The sequence below is a fragment of the Ambystoma mexicanum genome, chromosome 2p (assembly GCF_040938575.1).
Source record: "Ambystoma mexicanum isolate Mex_15411 chromosome 2p, UKY_AmexF1_1, whole genome shotgun sequence".
Taxonomy (NCBI): domain Eukaryota; kingdom Metazoa; phylum Chordata; class Amphibia; order Caudata; family Ambystomatidae; genus Ambystoma; species Ambystoma mexicanum.
Window position 1 is genome coordinate 210011872 of NC_090923.1, and position 25915 is coordinate 210037786.

At 50.5% G+C, this 25915-nt stretch overlaps 1 protein-coding gene across 1 annotated transcript in view; it reads right to left on the reverse strand.

Annotated features, from left to right (window-relative positions):
* Positions 1-25915, reverse strand: part of GRM7 (glutamate metabotropic receptor 7) — a 2427639-nt gene that overhangs the window by 640955 nt on the left and 1760769 nt on the right. The gene's annotated exons all lie outside the window — the stretch shown is intronic.

Here is a 25915-nt window from a genome sequence, read left to right on the forward strand (position 1 = left end):
TTTTCCAAAGGATCCTGTGTAGCTTTTCTCTCATCATGAGGTCCTTCAGTATAGTCTGGGACAGACCAGCCTCATGGTTGGTCCATAACCATATCCACATTCAAATGGGTCTTAGTCTATGTTCATCGATTATAAAGAGAAAATTTAATTCTGCGTGCATGGTGAAAAGCAGAGCCGATAGCGGGAGATTGTGTAGATGTCTAATAATGGCATCCTTCTTTGCTTGAATTAAATGCAAGTCCTCAACCCGCAAAGCTCAGCAGCATATATTGCTATTGCACATGATTTTGCCCAGTACATTTTTAAGGTGGTTTCAGCAGAGTGTTATTCTAAGTCGGTTGCAAAACTATTTATAGCACCACCTGACTGGCCCATAAATTCGTCTTGGTTAGGAAGATGAATCCTCCCATGACATTTTTTTGAAAATGTCACCACAAATAGCTAAATTGGTTTACCTGCTCTACTTTTATTTTATTTTAAAAGAAGGAGATGGAACCACCTTTATTCTCCAGAATCATTAAAACCTTGAATTTACTGGCATTTTCTTTTAGATCTCTTGCACCCATAAATTTAGATTATTTGCTGGTAAGGACCTCCAATGCATTTGGGGTCTTATCTATCAACACTGCATCATTTGCATAGCTCAGGACAGGCGTATGGGTGCCTGCAATCATAGGAACATCAGCTAACATAACTTTCAACTCAGTCTCTAATGCATTGGTATACAGATTAACCAGCAATGTGCCAGCACACACCCCAGCTTGGCCCCCATCCCCTCCTATAATTAACTACTGGGTACTTTCACCCCTGGGTCCAAAGCGCAGAGTTGCCATGGTATCACAATGTAAAAGCCTAATCACTTTAAGGGGGTGTGAATGTCTCTTTAATCCAAATAAGACCAGCCATACCCTGGCCCGATTCACCATGCCAAAGGCTGTGGAAAGGTCCAAAAAAGCCACATACATTAAAGCTTTATACAAGTAATCGTATTTAGCCAATAGAAGGAACAGATTAAGAGTCTGCTCTCTTTTACTAAGCTTGGCACAGAAACTTCCCTGGTCTTAGCTATGATCCCTGTGCCAGCAGCACACATATTTAACCTATTAGCGACCAATTTGGCAAATAATTGACTGACTGTGTCCAGAAGCTAAATTGGGTGGTATGATTGTGGAACCACCCAATCCCACTTTTTAAATATTGGGACAATCACTGCTTTCTTCCAACTCTCTGGAATTCGAATTGTAGCCCATACAGCATTAACAGGCTAATTCATAGAATCCAGCGCACAAGTAGCGCACGCGGCTGGCGCACAGCGTGCGCCTGCGATAGTCTGCGCCAGGCACGTGCGCTAAAACAGATTTCCGCGCACAGCGTATTCATGGATTTCAAGCTCCCAAAACAGCCGTGGCGCAGAGAATCGCAGCGAGCCTGCAGCAGCGCCAGTAACGCCCCCAAGAACGCCCTCGCGCACGGAAAAGCCATCAAAAGCGCTAAATCATCGCTAAGGGCTGCGCTAACCCCGGACCACTTCACAGGGCAGGCAAACAAGGAAAGCAAAGCGGGCAATCTCCAAATCAGGAGTACGCGGGAAGTACTACACGCGACTAGGCAGGGAACGTGAATCACAGGGGTACGCGGGAATCATCACACGCGAACAGCCAGGGTGCGTGTATTACAGGGGTAGCGGGAAGTCCAACACGCGATGGGCCAGGGAACGTGTATTACAGGGGGACGCGTGAAGTAGAACACGCGATAGGCCAGGGAACGTGCATCACAGGGGTACGCGGGAATCATCACACGCGAACAGCCAGGATGCGTGTATTACAGGGGTAGCGGGAAGTTCAACACGCGATGGGCCAGGGAACGTGTATTACAGGGGGACGCGTGAAGTAGAACACGCGATAGGCCAGGGAACGTGTATTACAGGGGTACGCGGGAATCATCACACGCGAACAGGCAGGGTGCGTGTATTACAGGGGTAGCGGGAAGTTCAACACGCGATTGGCCAGGGTACGTGTATCACAGGGGTGCGTGGGAATTATCACATGCGAATAGGCTGGGTGGGCCCCCACAGGTGTACCCTGTACACCCTCCCCGGCCCCTGCAGGCAGCCCACAAAACAGTGGACTACCCTGCACACCTGATCATGTCCCCCTGCACCCCCATCCACCCGGGGCACCCTCCACCAGGCCCCCACCCATGTCTCCCACCACCCCCACCACCCAGCAGTGCAGGGGCACCTGCCATCAGGCCCCCATCCATGTCTCCCACCACCCCAACCCCCATCCACCAGGGGCACCCTCCACCAGGCCCCCACCCATGTCTCCCACCACCCCCACCCACCAGCACTGTGGGGCACGTGGCCAGCAGGCAGTCAGGCAGCAGCCGATGGCAGGTGGGAGCGTGCTCAGGGTTCTTGGTGACTTAAATTCGGCCTCCTGGCCAGGAGCGTGGTCTTTCGTGTCAGAACGCGTGGACAGCCTGATAGGGAGTGATTTTGCACCAGAAAACCCCACACTCATCGCGCGAAAACCCGCATCGCGCGAAAACCCGTCACCAGCATATGTGCGTCAATAGTTACCTGCACGTGCAGTGTCAAAGCGTGTGATTGGTGAAAAGTGAGCGACACGCAGGAGTGTCGAAGCGCGTGATTGGTGAAAAAGGATCCACATGCAGGAGTGACAAAGCGTGTGATTGGTGAAAAGTGAGCTACACGCAGGAGTGTCGAAGCGCGTGATTGGTGAAAAAGGATCCACATGCAGGAGTGACAAAGCGTGTGATTGGTGAAAAGATACCTACACGCAGGAGTGCCAAAGCGTGTGATTGGTGAAAATGGGCCAAGCACGTACACGCCGTAAGTGACGATGTACGTGTGGGCCTGTATAAAAGGTAGTGTTGAACACAATTTCCTTGTACGTGCTTTTCGTGGCGAGCGAGTGGGTGAATTCGGTACTTCTTGTCGTTTCACACGCGATTTACTTCACGGCGTTTCCAGTTCGTACTCCCTGTTACCTCTGACAGCTCTTTTCTCTTTTTCCTCTTGTACTGGTTTTCCTGGGCCTGTTCCCTCAAACAGTGTCCCCTTCTACAGTTGTCCTGTCTCCTCAGACAGCGTACACCTCTTCTTTTGGCGGGGGTGTTGCCAACCAAAAGTGCTATTTTTTCACGCTCTTTTACCTGGCAGACGGTGAGTCACGCACGTATCTAACATCTGTGCTTGCCCCGTGTGTAGCCTACCCCTTCAGAGGTCAATCTAGGCCGCGTGTGACACGCATACGTTCATTGTGTTACTGGATGCCACAGCGTAGTGCAGGGTTTTCCATCAGCACACGTGGTCTAGGAGGGGTATTGTGCACGTTCCTTAACTTTTTTGGGGTGCCTGTGCGTTGCGTGACCCGTCATCTTTCCCCAGGGGTGTCATATAGCCTTGCCACTGCACTAGGGTACGAATACCATCTGGTACCCAACCCCTTTGACACCCAATTGCCCAGGACAATTGTGCACACCCACTCCCATACGCACAATACCATCAGTGCCATGGTTGGGAGGCGTGCAAGCCGTAAGGGTGGCAAAGGTGGCCGAGCCACACGTGGTGGCCGTGGAGGATCCAACAGGGGACGTGGTTGTGACTTGCAGGGCGCCCCTGTTCCCCCCAGTCTGGAGGAACAGTCAGGGACACCCATGCCCCCCCCCCCTTTCCAGTTGAGAGTCATGTGGCTGATACCAACCCTGATCAGCCCATGTCGGACCAGGCCATTGTGGCACCAGACCTGTCCGAGGGTGATTCCATCGCTGACATCCAGGTCAGCAGGTCCACTGTACGTGCACCGGTGCACATTGGTGTCATCAGGGCACGCGCATCTATGCCAGATAGGTCATCTGCTGGCCCCCGTAGCCAGGGTGTGGCTCAATCCACCCCACCTCTCATACACCCTGCCAAGACTGTGTCGGTCCTAGTTCATGCACCTCAGATCAGGCCTGACCCCATCCCACTACCCCCAATGCCTGCACCTACTCCCATGCTGAGTGGGCAATCACACACACCCAGTACAGAGTCCACCACGGCTCCTGCCCCTAGTGTCCACAGCGGCGTAGGACACTCTGGATCCCCACCCCCTTCCAAGCGCAAGAGGAAGAGTGCACGTCCGGCACAGGCTGATGCCCCAGACACGGCTGCACAGTCCGGCCCATCAAGGAAGCCAAGCTTCACAGACGCCGAACTTAATGCACTTGTTCAGTATGTGTCAGATCATGATAGGGAAATGGTCATCGTTGCAGGGTCCAAGACCACACATGCCAGACGCCAGGCACACTGGCAGACCATTGCTGACAGAATAAGTGCCCTTGGAGTAGTGAGGCGCACAGCTAGTGATTGCCAGAAGCGCTGGAATGACCTTAAGCGCAGGGCAAAGGATAAGCTGGCCTCAAGTCATGCCGCAACCTTGGTGACTGGAGGTGGGTCCCCAGCACAGGAAATAGAACTCACACCACACGAGTCCGTAGCTGGATCCTACGTCACCGAGGGACAACTCCAAGGTGTGGGAGACCTCCCTGATTACGAGGCATCATCCGGTGAGTGCACATGCATGTGTGTATCATCCATGTGCATGGTGTGTGTGTGAAGCATTCATGTTGGGTGCCTGTCAAGGGGGTGTGTGGCAGAGTTGACAGTGGCACCCATGTGCCTCATCCAGTATGTTCAGTGCAACACCATCTGGCCACAGCACTATCCCTACTGGCAACAGTGCACATATGGGCCAACACCATGGAAGTTGCCCTTGATTAGTAATTTTGTCACTACATTGTTGCTCATACTCCCCTGTCTATTCATCTGATGTCTTACATACCATTCCTCTCCTTTCCCCCAGCCATTAAAGTTTCATCTTCACATGCCTGACATGCAATGATACCACATGCTAATGCGTCCTCTGTATATTAATGCCTACCAACATGCAGTCATAATGTGGATGTAGCCTTGACATCCACCTCCTTCCTGGGTCCTTTGGTACCGTCTGGTTTCGAGCCCCATTCCCTCACACTCCATGCTGCTCTTCATGGTCTATCTTCCATGACTTCTACAGTTCAGACCATCGTGCCCTACGCACGACACCTGCTTGCCAAAAGTCAAATGAGGGCAGCCTGCCCTCCAATGCGACCCACCCTATTGCTGACCAGTGCATCTGAGCCTACTCTAAGCTAACTCTCACTGACATCTGCTCATACATGCCTTTGCCTGTCCCATAGACCCTTCACATGGTCCCTGTCCTCTCTCCTTGCTCCTCTTCCACCATCATAGGTGGGACCCGTTGGGGTGTACTCCTGGCCTCCTTCCAATCCTCAGATACCACTAATGATGTGCATGGTAATGGGAGCGTCTCAGTCCAAGGCCCTTAGGCCAACCTCAATCTCCTTGAGAAATGCTACCCACATCTCATCAACTTCCTTACCTCTCCTGCTGTCCCCCCTCCTCTCTCCTCATCAATCCTGCACTGCCTCCCTGCACCCTCCCATGAACCTTCTCCGCCTCCCACTCCAACTCCTACACATGCGGCACCTCTGATCTCTAGCACTCCCCGTAAGTCCTACAAGGCTGTCAACCTCCTCCACAATTACACTCCTTTCACTGCGGCTGCATCAGGCATTCCTCCGATAACTGTCACTTACATGAGGTTATGCACCTTGACATCCTTGGTCTCATGGAAACATGTCTGACGGCCAGCTCTGTCTGCATCCTTGACCCTCTCCTTGGCCCGCCACTACTGTGCAGGGGGGGTGTGCCCTTGGCTTCCCTGAGGGTATTCCTGCCACTGTCACACCTACTTAGACCTACTCCACTCTGGAATGGCTTGTGTGAGGTTTCTGTCCACCACACCTTGACATTCCAAACAGTGCGTACTGTGTCTGGGAAAACTGGTCAAATGTACTACTTCCTTTCTGAGTGTCCTCACCTCTCCTCCTCACTCATGTCCCCATACACAGAATTCCTCATCCTTGGTGCGGTACGCATCCACCTGCATGCCTGTTGACGCCCCCACGTGACCTTTCTGTGACCTCAGCAACTCCCTCTCACCCTCTAGACTCCCGTCTGTCCCTACTCATTCTGCAGGGCACACTCTTGATGCTCTGATCTCATCTGACTTTCCCCTCTCCGTCCATCTCTGCACTCCTCTCTCCTGGAGTGATCACATTCTCCTCTCCTCCCAGCTCACCCTCAACACCCCACAGGCAAAGCCACCCTCACCACTGTCACACACCTTCTTGGTATTCCGACCCATGAAGTGTGTGTCAGTCGAGGCTCATGCTGCCAAAATGTCCCCCCCATCCAGCTCCCCCTTAGGCTCACTCCCATCCTGACAGGGCCCACTCCATGCTCCACTCCATGTCAGGTACACTGGATGTCTTAGCCACGGTCATGACCACCTGTCTGAAGCCCCATGCCAATGCAGAGTCCTGGCATGACTCGGATCTTGGGAACCCAAACCACAGGTGCCGGGTGGCAGAGAGGGAATGTCCTGCATCATGGCCATCCTCTGGCAAACTGGCCTGCCACATGCTCCAAAGGCAATAGCGCCTCACCCTTCTCACCAAGATGAGATCCCCAATCCAAGGGCACATATCTGCGGCATGTGACAACTCTGCAGGACACATAGAAATCTGAAAGGACCTTGCCGAGCCAGAGGCAGTGTGTACCTCCCCTGTCCCCTCCGAGCCCACAGCACAGCATGATTGTCTCTGTACCCCTATAGGCCACCCCCCCAGCACTTGTCTGCGCCTAACACCATCTGCCCTTGACGTCAAGTCCTACTTACCTTGTACAGCACTTCCAGCCGCCACTCCCCCTTGCACTTCATTGTGCCACCCACCCCTGCACTTGCGTGACATGAATGACACCAGCACCAGTAGTATTGTTGACTGGCATCCCCTTCTGCCCCACCACCCCTCAGTGCTCCGCTGCACCTACAAACATTACTTGACCGGTGCTTCACGAATGCAAAATTATTCTGTTACAGGTGTTGGGGAGGTGGAATCACAAAGTTTACTGCATTATGTTGATCTAGACAAGGCACTGTGCATCGTTGCCAATTTGGACTAGCAGATCCATGTACAACATGTATACTAATTGATGTGACGATGCAATGTCAGGACCAGAGTGGTAGAAATCCAAAAAAGTAGCCCTCCTCTCCCTCTTCACTTGGTGGCTATGTCACATGCCATGTGTGTGATGGCATGTGCCTTTGACATGGCAATCACCGCCCAATGTGTGATGGCAGTGCTAGGCATCAAGGTGAGCAGGCGTTGCTCTCCAATCAGTACATAGTATGCCCTGAGCCTCCCCTACAGACCCAGTGATGGTGAATGCATAGGAGGACTCCCAGTCATGTAGGACATGTGTCGTAGGACTACTGCCTATGTTGTTCATCAGCCCTTGTTGCATGCCATGGTGCTAATGCCTGTTTCCATTTTTCTCTTTCATGTCTTTGCAGGGGACGAAGCACTTGTTGATGCTGGGGATGTGGTGGTGGAGCCGTCCCAGGAGGGCAACCCGGGCCGACCTACCACAAGTGAGGGACGTGGTGTGTTTGTGGGTGAAAACCCACAAGTGCTGCAGGCCGTGCTGTCGAGGGGTGTCTCTGGGGGTTCCTCCCCCGAGCAGTATTCAGGTGTAGACTCGGAGGATGACACCTATGTGCAGTCGCAGGTGAGTGTTCTTGGGAGAGAATCTCCTCTGTCCGACCCACCTGCAGCCAGGCCATTGGCCTCAATGGGGATGTCAGTGTCGGCAGATCAGCCTCAGGTGGTTACGGATGCAGGGCCACACCACCCAATCTCTGATCCTGTTCCTGGGGCTGCAGATCAGAGAGGGAATGCAGTCCTGCAGCCTGAGGCCTTGCCGGCACAGCAAGGCGCAGTCCGCCTTGCCCCAGGCAGGTGTGGTGCCCGTCAACGTGGTGGCCGTATGCCACCTGGCAATACCGTATGGGAGCAATCCATCTACGGTATGGCCACCCAACAGGCAGCATCATCCGAGATGATTGCACAGGCCATGGATAGGGTGGCCACTTCCATTGTCCCCCCAGAAAGGCTGATGGAGCGACTGGAGCAGGCTACAGAGTCCATCTGCCAGGCACACAGGGAGGATATGTTGGCGTCCAACGTGGACAGGCGGGCGGCACTGGCGACTCTGGGGGAATCACTTTCCATGGAGTCCCAGCGCCACAGGGAAGCCCTGAGGGAAGAACTCCGTCACCTCAGGTCGACCCTGTTAGAGCTTGAGGCTTCATCCCATAGAAGGACAGAGGAGCAGCTGGAGCGTCTGACACGGACGCTCTCGGCCGAGATGCAGGCAACTCGTGCGGAGGTCAGGTCATCCCGGGAGTTACTGCATGGGGACCTCCGCATGATTATAACCCAGAACCAGAACTACCAGACCCGCCTGCTTGCAGCCATGGAGGAGCAAACTCGTGCTTTGCGTGGGCTGCCTCCCATTGTCACACCATCTTCTGAGGCAGCTCCCCCACATCCAGAGTCAGCTGCAGGGTCTGGGCAGAGCCATAGCGACTCATCTCCCACAACAGAGTAGCCGTGTGGGCCACGAGCCTATGGGGTGTTTTCCTTTCCCATGATCCACACAGGTGGATTGTGGCGTGCATCCTGTCCTCGGACCTCATAGGTGGCCCCCCCCCCCCCCGCCGGCCCTTTCATGGCCATTTTTTCTCTTTTTCATTTTTATTTTGCAAGAGTGTTGCCTTGTGTGGGTACCTGGGCATACACTGTATTGTGGCTGGGCACATGCAGGCTTGTCCTGAGTTTGGTTTCGATGCTTGGGTAGCAGACATCCACACCCCTCCTGCTTCCCTTTCCATGGGCTTGCAAAGGGTGTGCCCAAGTGACAGCAAATTACACGGTGACATTGGACTCCCATGAGCTGTTGGCCAGTCCATAGTCAATACTGTGTAGACATTCATAGTGTTCATTGTTGTTGCACCTAACTATGCATGATGGTATGATATGTGCCTCTACTTACATATGTTGCTCATGTTTTGCAGGTATTTCACACAGATCTTCACAAGGGCATACTCTCTGGAGTCACACTACATGTCGGTAGATGTGCACTGACACTTTTGCATGGCGCCATCACTGTACATCTGGACGGTGAGGACATACCAGCTGAATCAGGTAATGAGACTACCATTGATTACATGCAATGTGTCTTGTTTGGGTGGGCTTCAGGGTGGGTTGGTGTGTAATTTGATAGAAATTACTCTTACACAGGTGTGTAGTAGTGGCTCCAGGGCGGTTAGCTGCTCAAGTGCGGCTATGTTCCATTTGGGGCACTGCTATTTGTGACACTGGTGTCATGTTGTGATGGCCAGTTTGTTTGCTGTCACATACCATGACATGGTGTCCTCAGTGGCGGGACTGTGAAGGGAGTGGGTGACATGGCAATGTTGTCATGTAGTGAATCGCCTGTGGCAATGCATTTTAGAATGATGGAGTTGTGTCTTTGCGTTGTGATGCATAGCTGGTGTATGTGTAGCTAGGGGTGCACACATATTGACACTTCCATGTTAACAATCTCAGGCTGATGTGTATCTGACAGTTCATTGTCAAGTACTTTTCAGACATTGTCAGGTAGAGTCATCATTGATTGTCAGATGGTATGTGCCAGAGCAGTGTGCACTAGCCAGCACTGTGATTCCTAGGTGAAGAAGTTGGCCACCAGTTGCGTACGGGCTGCCTCCCCCCGTGCCCTTTCCCCTCCCATGCGCAGCGGGCGTGCATGTGGTTGTGGATGTGGGGGCACCACCATGTCCACGGGCAGGCCCCGGCGTGTTGCAACGTTGTGCAGGACACATGCTGCCACTATGATCCTGCACACTATTCGGGGAGCATATAACAGCTGCCCGCCAGAACGGTCAAGGGAGCGAAAGCGTGACTTGAGCACTCCGAATGTGCGCTCCACTATGCCCCGTGTAGCAATGTGGGCTGTGTTGTACCTTACCTTGGGTGGCGTGGTGGGGTTCCGGATTGGGGTCATCATGTGGGGGCTGATAGGGTAGGCACTGTCCCCTGCGGAGGTGGTGATGGGTATCATTAGTGGTGTTGTGTCATGACCCAGTATCTGACATGCATGCATGTGGAGTGGCATTCATGCTCACCAAGCAGCCATGTATCTCCATGCTGGCCAGCCTCTAGGTCCCGGCATAGGGTAGACATTCTGTAGATGAAGCTGTCGTGGGTGGACCCTGGATAGTTGGCATATACTGATGTGATGATTCCCTTGGCATTGCATACAACTTGGACGTTGATGGAATGCCAGTGCTTGCGGTTTCTATAGATGTGCTCTGTTGCCCTGGGTGGACGTAGAGCCACATGTGTGCAGTCAATTGCACCAAGCACTTTGGGGAATTGAGCCACACCATAGAATTCCTGGATGCACGTCCGCCTTTCTGCATGAGTCCTGGGGAGATATATGTGCCTGCGGACTGAAGGCCGTGCAGTGATGATGTTCAAGACCTGGTGTAGGCAGCGTGACTGCGTGGCCTGTGACACACCACCCACTATGGCACTTGTCCGCTGAAAGGATCCAGTGGCCAAGAAGTGCAGTACATTCAGGACCTTCTGCAGGGGGCTGAGTGCTTGGGAGCACAGGGTGGGTGATGTGAGGTCATCCTCCCACTCACTGACCAGGTCCAGTATGATGTGTGCTGGAAACCTGTACCTCCCATACACCTGGTCATCAGGCATCCCGAATAGGCTGGTTCTGGGTGTGAATATTCTGGCCCTGACTCTCCTCCTCATCCTCCTTTGGTAGCCCACTGCCACTGCTGCTAGGAACGGTATGTTCATCCTGGCATCTGGCTTGTTTATTGAAAAGTGCGCAAATTAATGCCTTGCGCGTGTAGTAGGCAGCGTGTGAGCCTCGCACCCCTGGAATCGGGTTCCCACTCCAATCGCGTGTGGAAATTCCCAGGCTGCAGGCATACAGGTGCGCTGACGTACTTGGCTGTGTAAGTGGCCGCGCGCCCCTGAAATACACGTATATAGGCCAATGGCGTGTAAGCGCACTTTTGGGCAATTACACGCGATGAAATACACGTACATAGGCCAATGGCGTGTACGCGCACTTTTGGCCAATTACACGCGATGACACTCTGACGTGCAGGATTTCCACGTGTGCTCGTCTTCACGTGCTGAGTGGGGAACGCCCGTGCGGATCACGTCAGACGCGCTTACGCGATGAGGGACTCTGGTCCAATAGAATCGCGTATGCGTGCTGACGCACTTACGCGCTAAGGGCCTTTCCTCGGATTTCACGCTGACGTGCAGGAATTTCACGTGCCAAATCACTCCGTATCAAGCTGGCCACCCGAAAACACACGGAACACCACGCTCCTGCCCCGAAGGCCGAGTTACTGCCCCCCAAGTGCCCTGAGCAGCCTCCCACGTGCTATCTGCTGCTGCCTGCCTGCCTGCCTGCCTGCTGCCACCGTGCCCTGCCATTTGGTGCCTGCACATCAGCCATCTGCAGGGGTCCAGTTGCTGTGTCCACCCCTGCTGGAACTGAAGACTCCCAACTGGGATTACATCGCTCCACAGCCCAGCCCCAGGACCCAGTTGCCCACCCACACCTGCCTCTGGGGTTGCCATGTCGGGCACTTCTACATCTGGCACCAGTGGCAACCCCAGGCCAGAGGGGCAGAGGGGCACCAGCTTCACTGCCACCGAAGTTGGTGTCCTGGTGGAGCATGTCCTGGGGCAGTATGATGCCCTCTTTGGATCGTCCCGCGCCAGCAAGGAAGGACGGGAGAGGATCTGGGCCGACTGTGTGGTTGCCATCAACGCGGAGGGGGTGGCAACCCGCAACGTCTTGAAGATCAAGAAGCGCTGGGAGGACTTGAGGTCCAGGACCCTTGTGAAGGCCCGGCGCCTCGTGGAGGGGGGCCGGGGCCACATGAGTTCCATCCAGAAGAGGGTCCTGGAACGCGTACGCCCAGCGCTCCACGCCCAGATCCTTGAGAGGGAGACCCGTCTGGAGTTGAGCGGTAAGTGTCCAAGCATCACTGTGTGAGACAGGGCATGTTGCGGTGTGCTGGTTCTATGATACTTGCCTGTATGTGTGCCATGTGCCATGTATGCATGTATGTGTGCTGGGACATCATGGTAATGCATGTGCGACCAGTGATGTGTGACCCACATGGTTGTTGCATGTGTAGAAATGCGGCATGGGGAGCACTATGCAGATTTGGGACATGAGAGCATGCCAGTCTCTGTACCTGGACATGGATGGGGGTGAGGATGGGTGCTGATGCCAGGTACATATATGGTAGCCATGTCTGTGTGCCTGACCTGCATGTCTGTGACTTGTGCATGCCATGGATGCATGACTCATGTGTGTGACAATGCACAGATTCAGTGACGCACCCACCTTACCCTTGTTTTGCCTGTGTTTGGTGTGATTGTGGCCAGATGGATGTGACTGAGGTGTAGTGTGTGCATGTGATATGCATGAGCCATGATGCATGTGAGTTACATTTCATTGAATGTTTCAAGAGTCAATTGGACATGCATGGAAATGTGCATGGCATGCACCATGCCTGTTACTGTGTGTGTTTTACCAGGACTGACCCATGTGTTGTGGAGGGACATGATGGAAGTGTACTTTGACAGGGGTGCTCATCTGCTATTGCTTCCTGTCTAGGGGACCATTGTACAGTAGCCTGATGCTTGTGTTCTTTGTCTCCCTCTACGCAGCGGCTAGTGAAGAAGAGGGCGGAGACGGCGCTGTGGAGCAAGGCGGCGGGGATGCCCCCACGGCTGCAGCGGAAGGGGTGGGTGAGCCCCCACAGGGGCCTGCTACGGCGGGAGACGGTGAGGAGCCATCCAGGTTGGTGGTTTGCACAGAGGAGGAGGAGGCCGACACTGGTGCACACATGGGCCCTGGTGGGAGCATCCCTGCTGGTGCAAGTGGTGCAGTCCAGGGCCAGGGGCAGGAGGCAGCACAGGTCACCGTGGAGGGGCCTGTGCATGTCGCTGTCCCTGACCCTGTGAGTGCACCACCATGCACCAGCAGGGATGCCCCGTCCCAGGCCCGTCCGCAGGTAGAGGGGATGTCCATGTCAACTGACTCCCCTCCACCTGCGGCCGTGGGAACCCCTGGCCGCGTGGAGCAGGTCCTGATTGGGGTCGCGATGCGCACGGCTGTGATTCGTGATGCCGTGCGTGCTTCCCGGGAGGAGCACGCACGTCATCACGAAGTGCACCGTGCCGACGTGGCCCAATTGGGATCGGCCATGTTCGGGGGGTTCCTGCATGTGTTGGCCAATCTGACGGCCCTCTCCTCCTCTGTGCAGGCTATCCACCAGTCGTTCTCCTTGCCGTCTTCCGGCCCAGATGCCACCATGGCCCCCTGTGGACCTGCCCCGACCAATGCAGCCAGCTCGGTGGGGATCCCATCCCTGCCACAGTTGGGAGTCGGAGGTCCAGCAGGGGTGGACGACACAGCAAGTGGACCCCAGCAGATGGAAGATGTGCCGGCATCATCGGGCAGGGCACGTGCACGACGGCGTCGGTGGTTACCATCAGCCTGGATGCCGTCGTGCTGGCAGAGGCAGTGGCGTCGCAGGCAGCAGCGGGCTCGACGTGGGAGGCATCATGGCTCAGGGCCATCAAGATCGGAGGGGCAGGCATCGGCCGGAGGGCAGGGCAACCCTGGCATGGCGGTGTGTTCCGTGTGGGAGGAGTTTGGCCAGCGGATAGGTGCGGAGCGGCAGCGGGCGGAAGAGGAGCGGCTCGCCATGGCCAGGGCGGAGATCTCCATGCATCAGGCATTGAGGCGGGCTGAGTGCCTCGAGGAGGCTCGCAGGGAATTTGGAGAGCACATGGGGTTGTCCCTGCGAGACCTCGGGGCCAGGACTGAGTCCCGCCTCCAGGACATTGACGTGGAGTTCGAGGATGCCCTGGCCAGCATCACCAAGTGAGCCGCAGGACTAGCCCGCTGCCTTTGTATATAGTTTTTTAGTTAGTTAGTGCTAGGTTTCCTTTATTTAATTTTTTTTTTTTGGACCGCTTGGACAATGGCCACTTCTTTGTACATATTTTTTTAAATAGTTAGTATTAGGTTTAATTTGTGGTGTTGGGCTCATGGACCCTTGAACAATCCTGTAAATATAGTTATTTTTTGTGAGAATAATTTTTTAACTTTCATATTGGTCACACCATGTCGTAATGGTTTATCTTTCATTTCATTCTACATGTGTTTACTTTGGACAAAATCTATTCATTTTTCTATCCTTTGTTTTTTGGTTTCTAATTTTTGTTCCCGGACATGGACCTTTTATTTGCTTTACCAGATAGTTGTCAGAGTTTACTTTATTTTTATTTTTAATACATTTTGATATTATCTTACAATTGTGTCATTTTTTCTTTGGTTTCTTACATGCCATGATATGGGTTTTGACATTGACTTGCACCCATTGTGTATGTGTGTGTGGCGGACATGTGTTCTTTTGCTTACTTGCCTTTGGGGTTGTGTCATGTGATTGCATTCACTATGTGGGTGCATGCAATCCTTGCCTGGGTGTTTGTGCTGGGTATGCTGGTCATTACTGCCATTATTGTGTATCGTCAGGACCAGGGGCCAGGGGGACATGGGTGGGGGCCTGGTGGAGGGTGCCCCAGGTGGATGGGGGGTTGGGGGTGGTGGGAGACATGGGTTGGCCATGGGTGGGGGCCTGCTGGCAGGTTGCCCACAGTGCTGGGGGTGGGGGTGGTGGGAGACATGGGTTGGCCATGGGTGGGGGCCTGCTGGCTGGTTGCCCACAGTGCTGGGGGTGGGGGTGGTGGGAGACATGGGTTGGCCATGGGTGGGGGCCTGCTGGCAGGTTCCCCACAGTGCTGGGGGTGGGGGTGGTGGGAGACATGGGTTGGCCATGGGTGGGGGCCTGCTGGCAGGTTCCCCACAGTGCTGGGGGTGGGGGTGGTGGGAGACATGGGTTGGCCATGGGTGGGGGCCTGCTGGCAGGTTGCCCACAGTGCTGGGGGTGGGGGTGGTGGGAGACATGGGTTGGCCATGGGTGGGGGCCTGCTGGCTGGTTGCCCACAGTGCTGGGGGTGGGGGTGGTGGGAGACATGGGTTGGCCATGGGTGGGGGCCTGCTGGCAGGTTCCCCACAGTGCTGGGGGTGGGGGTGGTGGGAGACATGGGTTGGCCATGGGTGGGGGCCTGCTGGCAGGTTCCCCACAGTGCTGGGGGTGGGGGTGGTGGGAGACATGGGTTGGCCATGGGTGGGGGCCTGCTGGCAGGTTGCCCACAGTGCTGGGGGTGGGGGTGGTGGGAGACATGGGTTGGCCATGGGTGGGGGCCTGCTGGCAGGTTGCCCACAGTGCTGGGGGTGGGGGTGGTGGGAGACATGAGCAGGTGTGCAGGGTAGTTCCCTGTGGTGTGTGCTGCCTGCAGGGGCCGTGGAGGGTGTACAGGTAATGCCTGGGAGCTCACAGCCAAATCGCGTGTGCAACTTCCCGCGCACCCCTCAAATCCACGTTCCCTGCCATATCGCGTGTGGAACTTCCCGCGCGCCCCAGTAATCCACGTACCCGGCCATTTCGCGTGTGGAACTTCCCGCGCACTCCTGCAATCCACGTACCCGGCCATATCGCGTGTGGAACTTCCCGCGCGCCCCTGATAACCACGTACCCGGCCATTTCGCGTGTGCAACTTCCCGCGCACCCCTCGAATCCACGTACCCGGCCATTTCGCGTGTGGAACTTCCCGCGCGCCCCTGAAAACCACGTACCCGGCCATATCGCGTGTGCAACTTCCCGCGCACTCCTGCAATCCACGTACCCGGCCATTTCGCGTGTGCAACTTCCCGCGCACCCCTCGAATCCACGTTCCCTGCCATATCGCGTGTGGGACTTCCCGCGCGCCCCTGAAAGCCACGTACCCGGCCATTTCGCGTGTGCAACTTCCCGCGCACCCCTCGAATCCACGTTCCCTGCCATATCGCGTGTGCAACTTCCCGCGCACTCCTGCAATCCACGTACCCGGCCATTTCGCGTGTGCAACTTCCCGCGCACCCCTCGAATCCACGTTCCCTGCCATATCGCGTGTGGAACTTCCCGCGCGCCCCAGAAATCCACGTACCCGGCCATGTCGCGTGTGGAACTTCCCGCGCGCCCCTGAAAACCACGTACCCGGCCATATCGCGTGTGCAACTTCCCGCGCACTCCTGCAATCCACGTACCCGGCCATTTCGCGTGTGCAACTTCCCGCACACCCCTCGAATCCACGTTCCCTGCCATATCGCGTGTGGGACTTCCCGCGCGCCCCTGAAAGCCACGTACCCGGCCATTTCGCGTGTGCAACTTCCCGCGCACCCCTCGAATCCACGTTCCCTGCCATATCGCGTGTGCAACTTCCCGCGCACTCCTGCAATCCACGTACCCGGCCATTTCGCGTGTGCAACTTCCCGCGCACCCCTCGAATCCACGTTCCCTGCCATATCGCGTGTGGAACTTCCCGCGCGCCCCAGAAATCCACGTACCCGGCCATGTCGCGTGTGGAACTTCCCGCGCGCCCCTGAAAACCACGTACCCGGCCATATCGCGTGTGCAACTTCCCGCGCACTCCTGCAATCCACGTACCCGGCCATTTCGCGTGTGCTACTTCCCGCGCACCCCTCGAATCCACGTTCCCTGCCATATCGCGTGTGGGACTTCCCGCGCGCCCCTGAAAGCCACGTACCCGGCCATTTCGCGTGTGCAACTTCCCGCGCACCCCTCGAATCCACGTTCCCTGCCATATCGCGTGTGCAACTTCCCGCGCACTCCTGCAATCCACGTACCCGCCCAGCCCATATCGCGTGTGGAACTTACCGCGCACCCCGGTATGCACGCACACGTTTATTTTTTCTCTCTGCGCGTGTCTGTGTTTGTGGGTACCCCTTTGTACGTCATTTGTCCAGGAGGGCAACAGTATTGTACATTGGTCATGTCTGTATATAGGTGCTATTTGTTGGCGCGCCTTTTAGCGCACATTTCTTGCAGGCGCAGACACGCTACCGCCTGCTTTCTTGTGGCGGTCGTGTTTGTGCCTGTTTGTGCCTGTGCGCTGCTTTGAGCGTGCGCTTTTTTGCCCTATTCTATTCCATGAATACCTGTTGTATGCGAGCGTGTGGGCGTTCCGCGCACTTGCCTCCTGAACTTTCCCCGTGCCGCCCACATTCTTCCCCATTCCGAGTGTTGTGCCCCATTTTATTCCCCATTCCGAGTGTCCCGCCCTGTGTTCCGCCTACTTTAGAGCTGTGCGCTGCGCTCGGAGTGATGGCGCAGTGGCCGTGGCGCACGACGTTGGTTGACCTGTGCGCCGGCCTGCGCCGCGCGCTTTTTCGGCGCACGTCCTCTGCTTTTCTTGCGCACGGACTTCCATGAATCGACGTGCGCTGGTTTCCCTGCGCTTTGCGCTGATTTTCGGCGCAGCGCACGTATTGGCCCCTCTGCGCCGGGATTTTCGGCGCACATTTATTCCATGAATCGGCCTGTAAATACATTGGTTAAAAGGTGTAGTAATATATGTAGCGCTTTATAAGAATATATAGCGCTTTACTAAGTGTGATGGATTTTTTTTTGTGTTGCCAGCAGTAATGTGGCACACACATATAGTTATTTTTTGTGTTGCCAATATAACATGTGAATATGTTGCTGGTGGCATGCAAGATACAGAATTCATAATGCAGAAAAAGCCCAATGTGAAACTGCAGAGAATAAAGTGCACCATATTTTTTTCTTCTCTCTTGAATACCTCATACTTAGAAGACTACATTATTTATATAACTGACTAAATTTAATTAACATTTACTAAACACTAACTCTAACTCCCTTAACATCATAATGTAGTCTCATGTTCAAAATGAGTTGAAAGTACATATTTTGGAATTCGTTTTTAAATGTGCACTGGCAGTTTTTTTTTTCTCTCTCTGTGCTGGGTTGCAGAAGGCAGAACGTATGTACGGAAAAAAATACAATTGTAAGAGTTGCTCTGTGAGCAATGATCCCATTGTGTAGAAGTAAAGGGTAAAACATGCTTTCAACCTGATTGGAGGAAAGTGTCTGCAGACCGATCACGTAGACAAGATAGGGAGGTCCCGAGTTCTGCTAATGGGAAAACTTACAGAGAGAAAGGAGTTTGTGTTGACTGGGCTCTGAAGACAGACTTACCTGGTGTCACTGAGCACTGGCTTGAGAGATTCTCGCCGTGCATTCCAGACACCTAAGATTACAGGAGCAGTTCGTACTGATTGGGCCTGTCTTTCTGAGACGAGCAAAGCAAGGTCCTGTGGGAGAATTTTAAACAAACACATTTGGTAAGGAGATAGGTTACGTGAGGTCACTGTGTGCGGTCGCATGGATGACTGAATTATAAGGCCGTGTAGGCAGGATAGCAAAGTAAATCCCCTGCATTTTACTTTCTCATGTCCAGAATGTTAAAAACTAATGCATGTTTTAAAAGGTTTGGTTGCTCTGTTTCTTTTTCTCTTGTATTACAGATGATGGTGAAATGATTATGGTAAGAACTGGTAATTGTGAATTGTGTTTATGTATAATATAATGAGAATATAAAAAAACAAATTGTTTAGTGTCAATCTTTTGCATCTGTGAGTGCATTGGTCAATTTAGCCATGCAGATAGAATAACAACCCAGAATAAGCTGATCATATTCAGTGATAAAACAGGTGTGTGTGTGTGTGCCCTCCTTGCATGTTGTTTGAAGGGAATCTAATATAATATATAGATTGCTGGAGGTCCATGAGCCAGTATTGCCTACGGGCGCATAGATCGCTAGTGTAGATAAACCAGTGATACCGACCACAAACTGTAGGTGGCGCTCTATATAAAATTGTTGAGTTTCCATCATATGCATAGGTCCAAGGCTCTCTATAGATCACTGGGAGGTACTCTAATAGAAAGGACGGTTTTGTTTATGATGGGGTCGTAATATAGGGAAGAAAACTATACTACACCACTAAATACCACAAACAATATATCAGCACTAAATACCACAAATAATATATATTACTGGATTCCCCAATATAATATAACAAGGTATGGTCACTAGAATGATATGAGGCCAAACCCAATCTAAATGCAAGGATAATTTACCACCAAATTACTGCTCAAATTTTGATGGTAAGAAACTACTGCCAAACCCCAAATGTACACAAAATATCCTACAAAGGGGACCCACATGTCCAGATTGTACTTAAAAAGATCCACTGGGATCATATTAAGCTTTCCAGAATTCTTTTAGAGAGAACTCCACAAATGAAGCATTCAAAAAGTTGCCTGCATGAGTCGTCAAAGGTAAATTCCCTGGCTAAGCATTCTGCAGACTAAACCTCCTGGAAGTACTCTGTCCAAGCCTGAGAACTAACAATTAGATTATTTCAACTCCCTCAGGGAGCGAGACACACATGACAAAACTTTATACAAATTATTCAAGAGAGTAGCCTCTTCTATTTCCTGTGCCTGCTTCTCTGCCCAAATCTTCTTTGCACCCAGACACATAGGCCCTTATTCCAAGTAGGGCGGTAAGGGATACCGGGCACCGGTAAGGAGACCGGTGCCGGTAATCCCTTACCGCCCTACTACGAGGTCCCTTAGCGGGTTCCTTCCTTACGCCAGCTCCATTTTATGCTATGGCCAGCTCCAACAATAAAGAGCTCAGTTTTACCATTGCTCAAGGCCAATGAGGTGTTGGCCATCCAGTGCTGCACATCTTATATATAGCTTTGGATTCATCTGCATACATCCCAGACAGTTTGAGAAGGATGTGGGAATCATAACGTATTTGGTGTATACCACACAGATGCTATCAAGGTGATACAAAACGGATCTCATATTTATTTTTGAAACGTGTAGGTGTAAGGCTTGATGCCTGAGGGACACCACACTCCAGCACAACATGACTAGCCTGTGAGTCAGCCACTGCCACTCTCACTGACCTAAGACACAAAAAAGATGTAAACCAGGAGACCAAGTCGTCCAAACAATTTGCTACCTCATTCATTTTCTTGGTTAGGAGAGAGTGGTCAACCAGGTTGAAGGTAGTCAAAAGGTCCAAGAGAAGGACTGCAGTATGTCTGTCATCAATAATGTTAGTGGCATTTGATTTAAGGTCAAGTAAAGCATACTTGGTGAAATGGTGGGCTCTGAAGCCTTGTTGCTGATGTCCAAGAATGTTACATGTCTCAAGGTATTCCTGCAGTTGTGTATAGGCAGCTCTATCTAAAATCTTCATGACAAATGTGAAATGTGTAATGGACCTGTTGACTGCCAACCCCAGTTACAAATGTCCCCTTTAAAGCATAGGGGTGAAGCAGGCTTCTTTGAGTGACTTTCATCACATATAACTCCTTAAAGGATGCATTGACCATCTGTGTGATGGATGGTAGCAAAAGGTCTATGCACTCGTTTAATAATATTTTTATCTGGACAGGTATCGCCAATACAGGATATGGGTTTAAGGTTAGTGACACTTGTATGCGTTTCCTCTACAGTGACCTGACGGAAGGAAAAGAGAGGGGTATTATTTGTTGCTGCCCTGACACTAGAAGCAGACAAAAAGGATTCCACACCAGCCTCATTAAGCATAATTCTGCATGTGTCTATTGCTTTTTTGTGCGTCATCACTTTGTCCAAAAATTCATCCTGTATTTCCTGACACCAACCATCTGTGGCTGGGTGCTTGGCTTTCAAGGCATTTGTGCATTCAAACTCTCTGAGAATAGAAACAAATCCCATTGGAACATGATTTAGCATTTATTACTCTTTGGTTGTATGGGTGCTTCTTTTCAGCCAGAATTGTTTGCTTGTACTCCCTTACTGAGGATTTTAAGTTAGCACTAATTCTTCACCTGGGGTTTGCTGCCATGCTCTTTCTGCCTTCCTCTGAATGTGCTTTAACATGATTATATCATCATTGACCTATAGTTTTTTTACAAGTCTTGGTTTTTATAATTTTTAATTTAGTGGGTACAAGTGAGTTCATCACAACCTCAAAGTACTTGTTGAATGTGTTCAGTCATATACCTAACTTCTGAGCGGATGGGAATGCAGACTACCTAAGCTGGACAGACTAGAAAAGCAGCAACAGTTCCTCTGTTGTGGTTCGGCCACCTGCTCAGATTGAGAGATAAAGCTGTCTAGCTTCGGAATCAACTCAAATGATTGACATGTACCCAATCACATATTTCCAGTATACAATAATCAATAAAGGACATGTAGAGGAGGTGCCAAGCTCACTTCACACTCCAACCGTCCATTTTGAAGTACCAGGACCATTCACGGCAAAATATATGACGTATGATGAGCAAATAAACCAGCAGAGGGCTGCAGTTTGGCTCTGTCCAGTACCTATCAGAATAACAGCACCTGTTGAAGTACCGACCCTTAAGAAAACCTGTTCAGTAAGGTACCCATTGAGAAAACCATATCAACAAATGAGACAGAATGACGATTTGCAGAATGCAATCCCTGAAGAAGCTAAAAAGTTACTAAAGGAAGACGAATGGTGACGTCACAAGAACCTGGACTGACTCACAAATAGAAGATATAACGACCTGAAAATGATGAAAAGCAACAAAACACCATAGATAAGTGACATCCTGAGCCTAAAGTGAAAAAAATCGATGTAAAAAATATCTGAAATTATGCCTCATGTGCGATGAAGATATTCAGTTAATTTAAACGTGTACATATGCAAGGAAGCACAAGGAGCAAGAATTTGTGAGGCTTGCTTATGCTTAGTAGTAACATAGATTGCAGCAAGCGCCACCTACACATATCTACCTCAAAACAATCACTTTATATAAGTATACTTCTACTATGCACAAGAGCAGAATCAACCAAAGGTTACTAAAGGTCTCAAGAGGAGAGCTTCACAGGGAACAAATCGAGAAGTAAAGACAGAGAGAAACTCAGACGAAGGTAAATCCTGCCAAGAAGCCAATGTCGTATCGGCTGCAATAGACCAACCGTGGATACAATTCATGAAAAGAAGAACAGAGTATCCTGTTAGGAAAGGTCAAGATATGCCACAGATGGCAGATTGCTGGCAGAATTAAATCAAATACACAAATTGTATGAATAATAAGACAATTTCACAGTGTCAGAATCACCTAACCAGACGTGCGAGAAGGGATGAAACTTTCACACCTACGCATGGACTTGTGCCATGCACAGATGTCTTACCTTTTGCAGACCAAGAAGCAGTCTCAAGGCCAACCACAAAGAAGTAATTGACAAATGACCACTGAGGTGACAATTGATTGTAACAATAATTGTAGGGATGCCGGGGATGCAGACACACTCCCTGCACCTGGTCGGCTATTCTGCACGCTGCTAAGCAAGTGGAAAAGTATGAGTGAGGTTGTTGACAACCCAATCATGGTGGACCAAGTAATCTAGGGTCCTATAGTTAGTAGAACGAATGAGACGTCTTACTTTAGTGGCGTTAACAGTAGCCATTTTGGAGGAAGGGCTTAGATGCCCCACCTGACAGTGTTTATCCAATCCCCACTCCCCGTTACCATATACAGATATAGTACCTATATCAAAGTTACTTTCCTAGAACCAATAGAATTGCATGCCAGATTTTAAGAGTTACACATCAGTAATGACAAATTTTTGTTATAAATACTAAGCTGTTTCTGAAATGAATTGGAGTTGAAGCGAGAAGGAAGATCGAGCGATTGTTGATACCCATGAACTTCACGTTTTTTGTGCTTGTCATTAAACAGACTCCCTTTGCCAAACTATCGAGTTGTCATTATTGATTTGATGTGAGAGTATTAATCTGCATCCCCATCGATCTCAAGGGTGCTGCTGCTCATCTTAAAGTGCTGTTGGGAAACCCCCATCTCTACGGGCCGGCTGGGGTCCTACTGCTCGGACATGAAGTCTGAATTTCCAAAAGTACATTTTCCAGGAACAGCAGGAAGGACTCTTCCATTAGCCAGTCTTAGGCTCCACTCCAATAAAAAACATCTGAGGCCTAAATCATCCTCTCTTGGATCTTTGACAATTGCCTGTGGAATATTCACTGCAAGATCTTGCGTCTCCTCCCATATTCCCTATCAAATTCACAACCTCATTTTACATTAAAATCCCCACCCAATATAAAAATGTCCATCGCATTTAGCTAATCCAAATAAGGTTCTATCACCTTTATTAAAATATCTAAATTGTTTTGTCCTTTAGGTACCGGTGCGTTGTAAAAATTGAAAGAAAAAGATAATAATTCAAAGAGACCTCTATCTTTAAGGGGACTATTTTGTTACTTTCAGTGCTTCGTACCTCAATAGATCCCTGCATCGCTGAGGCTGCACACACTGTATTCATTTTGGTTCATGCAACACTTTCATGTGAAATTCATATGGTATTTGTTTGGATAATCACAATGGCAAATCACTCACGTGTGTATGCTCCTTTCTTTTGACATTTTATAAACTAATGTTGATATTGTATATACTAATTTGCTCCTAAAATGCTCCACTTGGCGACCTTTAATATACTTATAAAGAACCACTGAGGACATATTTTTCTGTCCATTACATGACATCTACCCAATTCAAAACACGTTGAAATTGTAGATTATTGGCTATAGTACATCCATTTACTATTATCAGAATGCATGCCATTATCCTATTACTTATTGTTGCTTTGTTCACGAATCACAGTACCTTCATATTACTGTATTATTAAATGAATCCAGTGTGGTTAGTGCTTATATGGGTGAGGTAGAGGTTCTCCCTTGTTGTCATCTTGATTGGTGCAGTCATCATCAATGAGCTGTACTGCTTTCTCAATCTTCTGGGCCAAACTTCCTCTCTTTCAGCAGAGTCTGTTCTCTTCAGGTGAGGGCACACATACTAATATTAACCTGGGACTCATATTTGTCACTTTGATTGTTTTAAATGTTGTCAATTACTATATGTTGCACTATATTAATCAATGAATATTTCACTGCTTGCAAAGAAATACAGTTATTCACAATATTTGGGAACAATCCATGATCTGTATTGGAATTAAATTCAATGACAAATGAATGTGTATTATGTCCTATCAGTCCTCCTTTCTTTGGTTTGGCCAATAATTCCCATTGTTGCTATCACTTTAAATGAAAGAATGTTCTCTTTACATGGAGCTGCATTTAACAATTTGTGAAAAGGTCATATCACATTCTAACTACCTGCATCCGAATCAGCATGCTATTTGTCAATCTCAAGGACACTGCAGCTGTCACAGCATGCGATGTTTCAATTTCAGGGCCCTGTTGGGAGTTCTAATTATTTGCACCTGACATCTAATCTCCACCAACCTATCCCATTAGTCATGGTGGTATACTATATATCCATTCAGGGACAGAGATTTAAACTGGTAGAATAAAGCGAAGGATCAATTACCCTATACTGAAAGCAGTGTCTAAACCGCAGTTCATATGCTAACATGAGTTCTTTAAGACTGTCCGGGCAATGGATATGTTCACATGGTGTTGGTAACATGTACACTCCTCTAGTCATTGTTCTTTCTGATGAAAACATTTAACTAAGGTGCAGTACAGCTAACCACTGCTAATAGCATTTGGATTGTGGTAAGCATGTTAATGGCCTCACACTTTCCTGAGGCTAGAACTCAAGTCATTTCATGGTTCACATATGTGATCATATATTATATAAGAATTATGATTCAATTAGCACATCAAATGGGTGCCAAAGCACTGTGTGGGGGCAGCCTATATAGCTTGGAAACGTGGCTTTTGTGTGGTGCGGAACACACAGACACACTTGTGTTTTAACATAACACATGCCACACACTGGATACCCATCATTGAGCACCAATAGTTGGCATGCTTATGTCAGTTAGCCCAAAAGTGATAGGCGTATTTTTTTTTTTTTTTTTAATAAAGAGTCCATTGGCTAGAGAAGGTCCCGGGTAAACATGCTCTGCTACCTGCGAATATCTTTTCTAATTTGCTGTGTGGACTCGACCAAATTAATCTTTGCTACCTGGGAATGTCAATAAACAGACTCATGGGCTCACCAACAATTGCTTCAGGGGTGACCAAAAACACTGTCAGCTGTACCTGTGGATCCATAGACCTTACACAGACCAACGCAACCGACCTTACGTATGCAAGCACTGGAGCCAGACAGTATACATATATGTAGAGAAGTCCATACCTTATTTAGTGAGGTCACATTATTTTTAACTCTGTAGTACCTGCTGTAGAGCAATAAGAGGGGCTTTTCCTTGGATGCCTTATGGCTCAGCTTGCTTCATGGCGACTAAAATGCATGTATATAGTCAAGAAAGGAGGGGATGTGAGAAATGCATCTGATTACATCGGATGTGTAAATACATCTGAAGATGTTTTACTTCAGTAGGGTTGGTGTACTAGGACCGCCTGATATAATGTCACTCTTTTCTCAAATGCACTTGTATTAAATAGCAATGCTATGTAACACACATGGATAGCTCCACAATAAGCACATAGAATACGGAAAGGCCAGGTTTAAAATGATGTGGTAAGGGAGGTTTTACCTCCTCTCACCTAATTCTCTGGAAGAATATGACACTTGGGAGGGTCATATTTACATGGTGTCAAGACCTAAGTGGGGGGATTCATTAACATACCAATTGTATGTGGCATCACCAGAAATTAGCATGTCAAGGTGAACTCTGAAATAAATGAGGGCACTCCCATCCACCCACCTGTACCCCCGAATTTAGCCCTGATATTTATTGCAAGAAGTAGTGGCAGCAGTGTCGCCAGCATGTTGCCCTGGCCCTTCCTGGCACCTGCAAATTAATCAGCAGAAGCAGCCTCATGCTGATAAAGAAGGAATGAGGGTGAT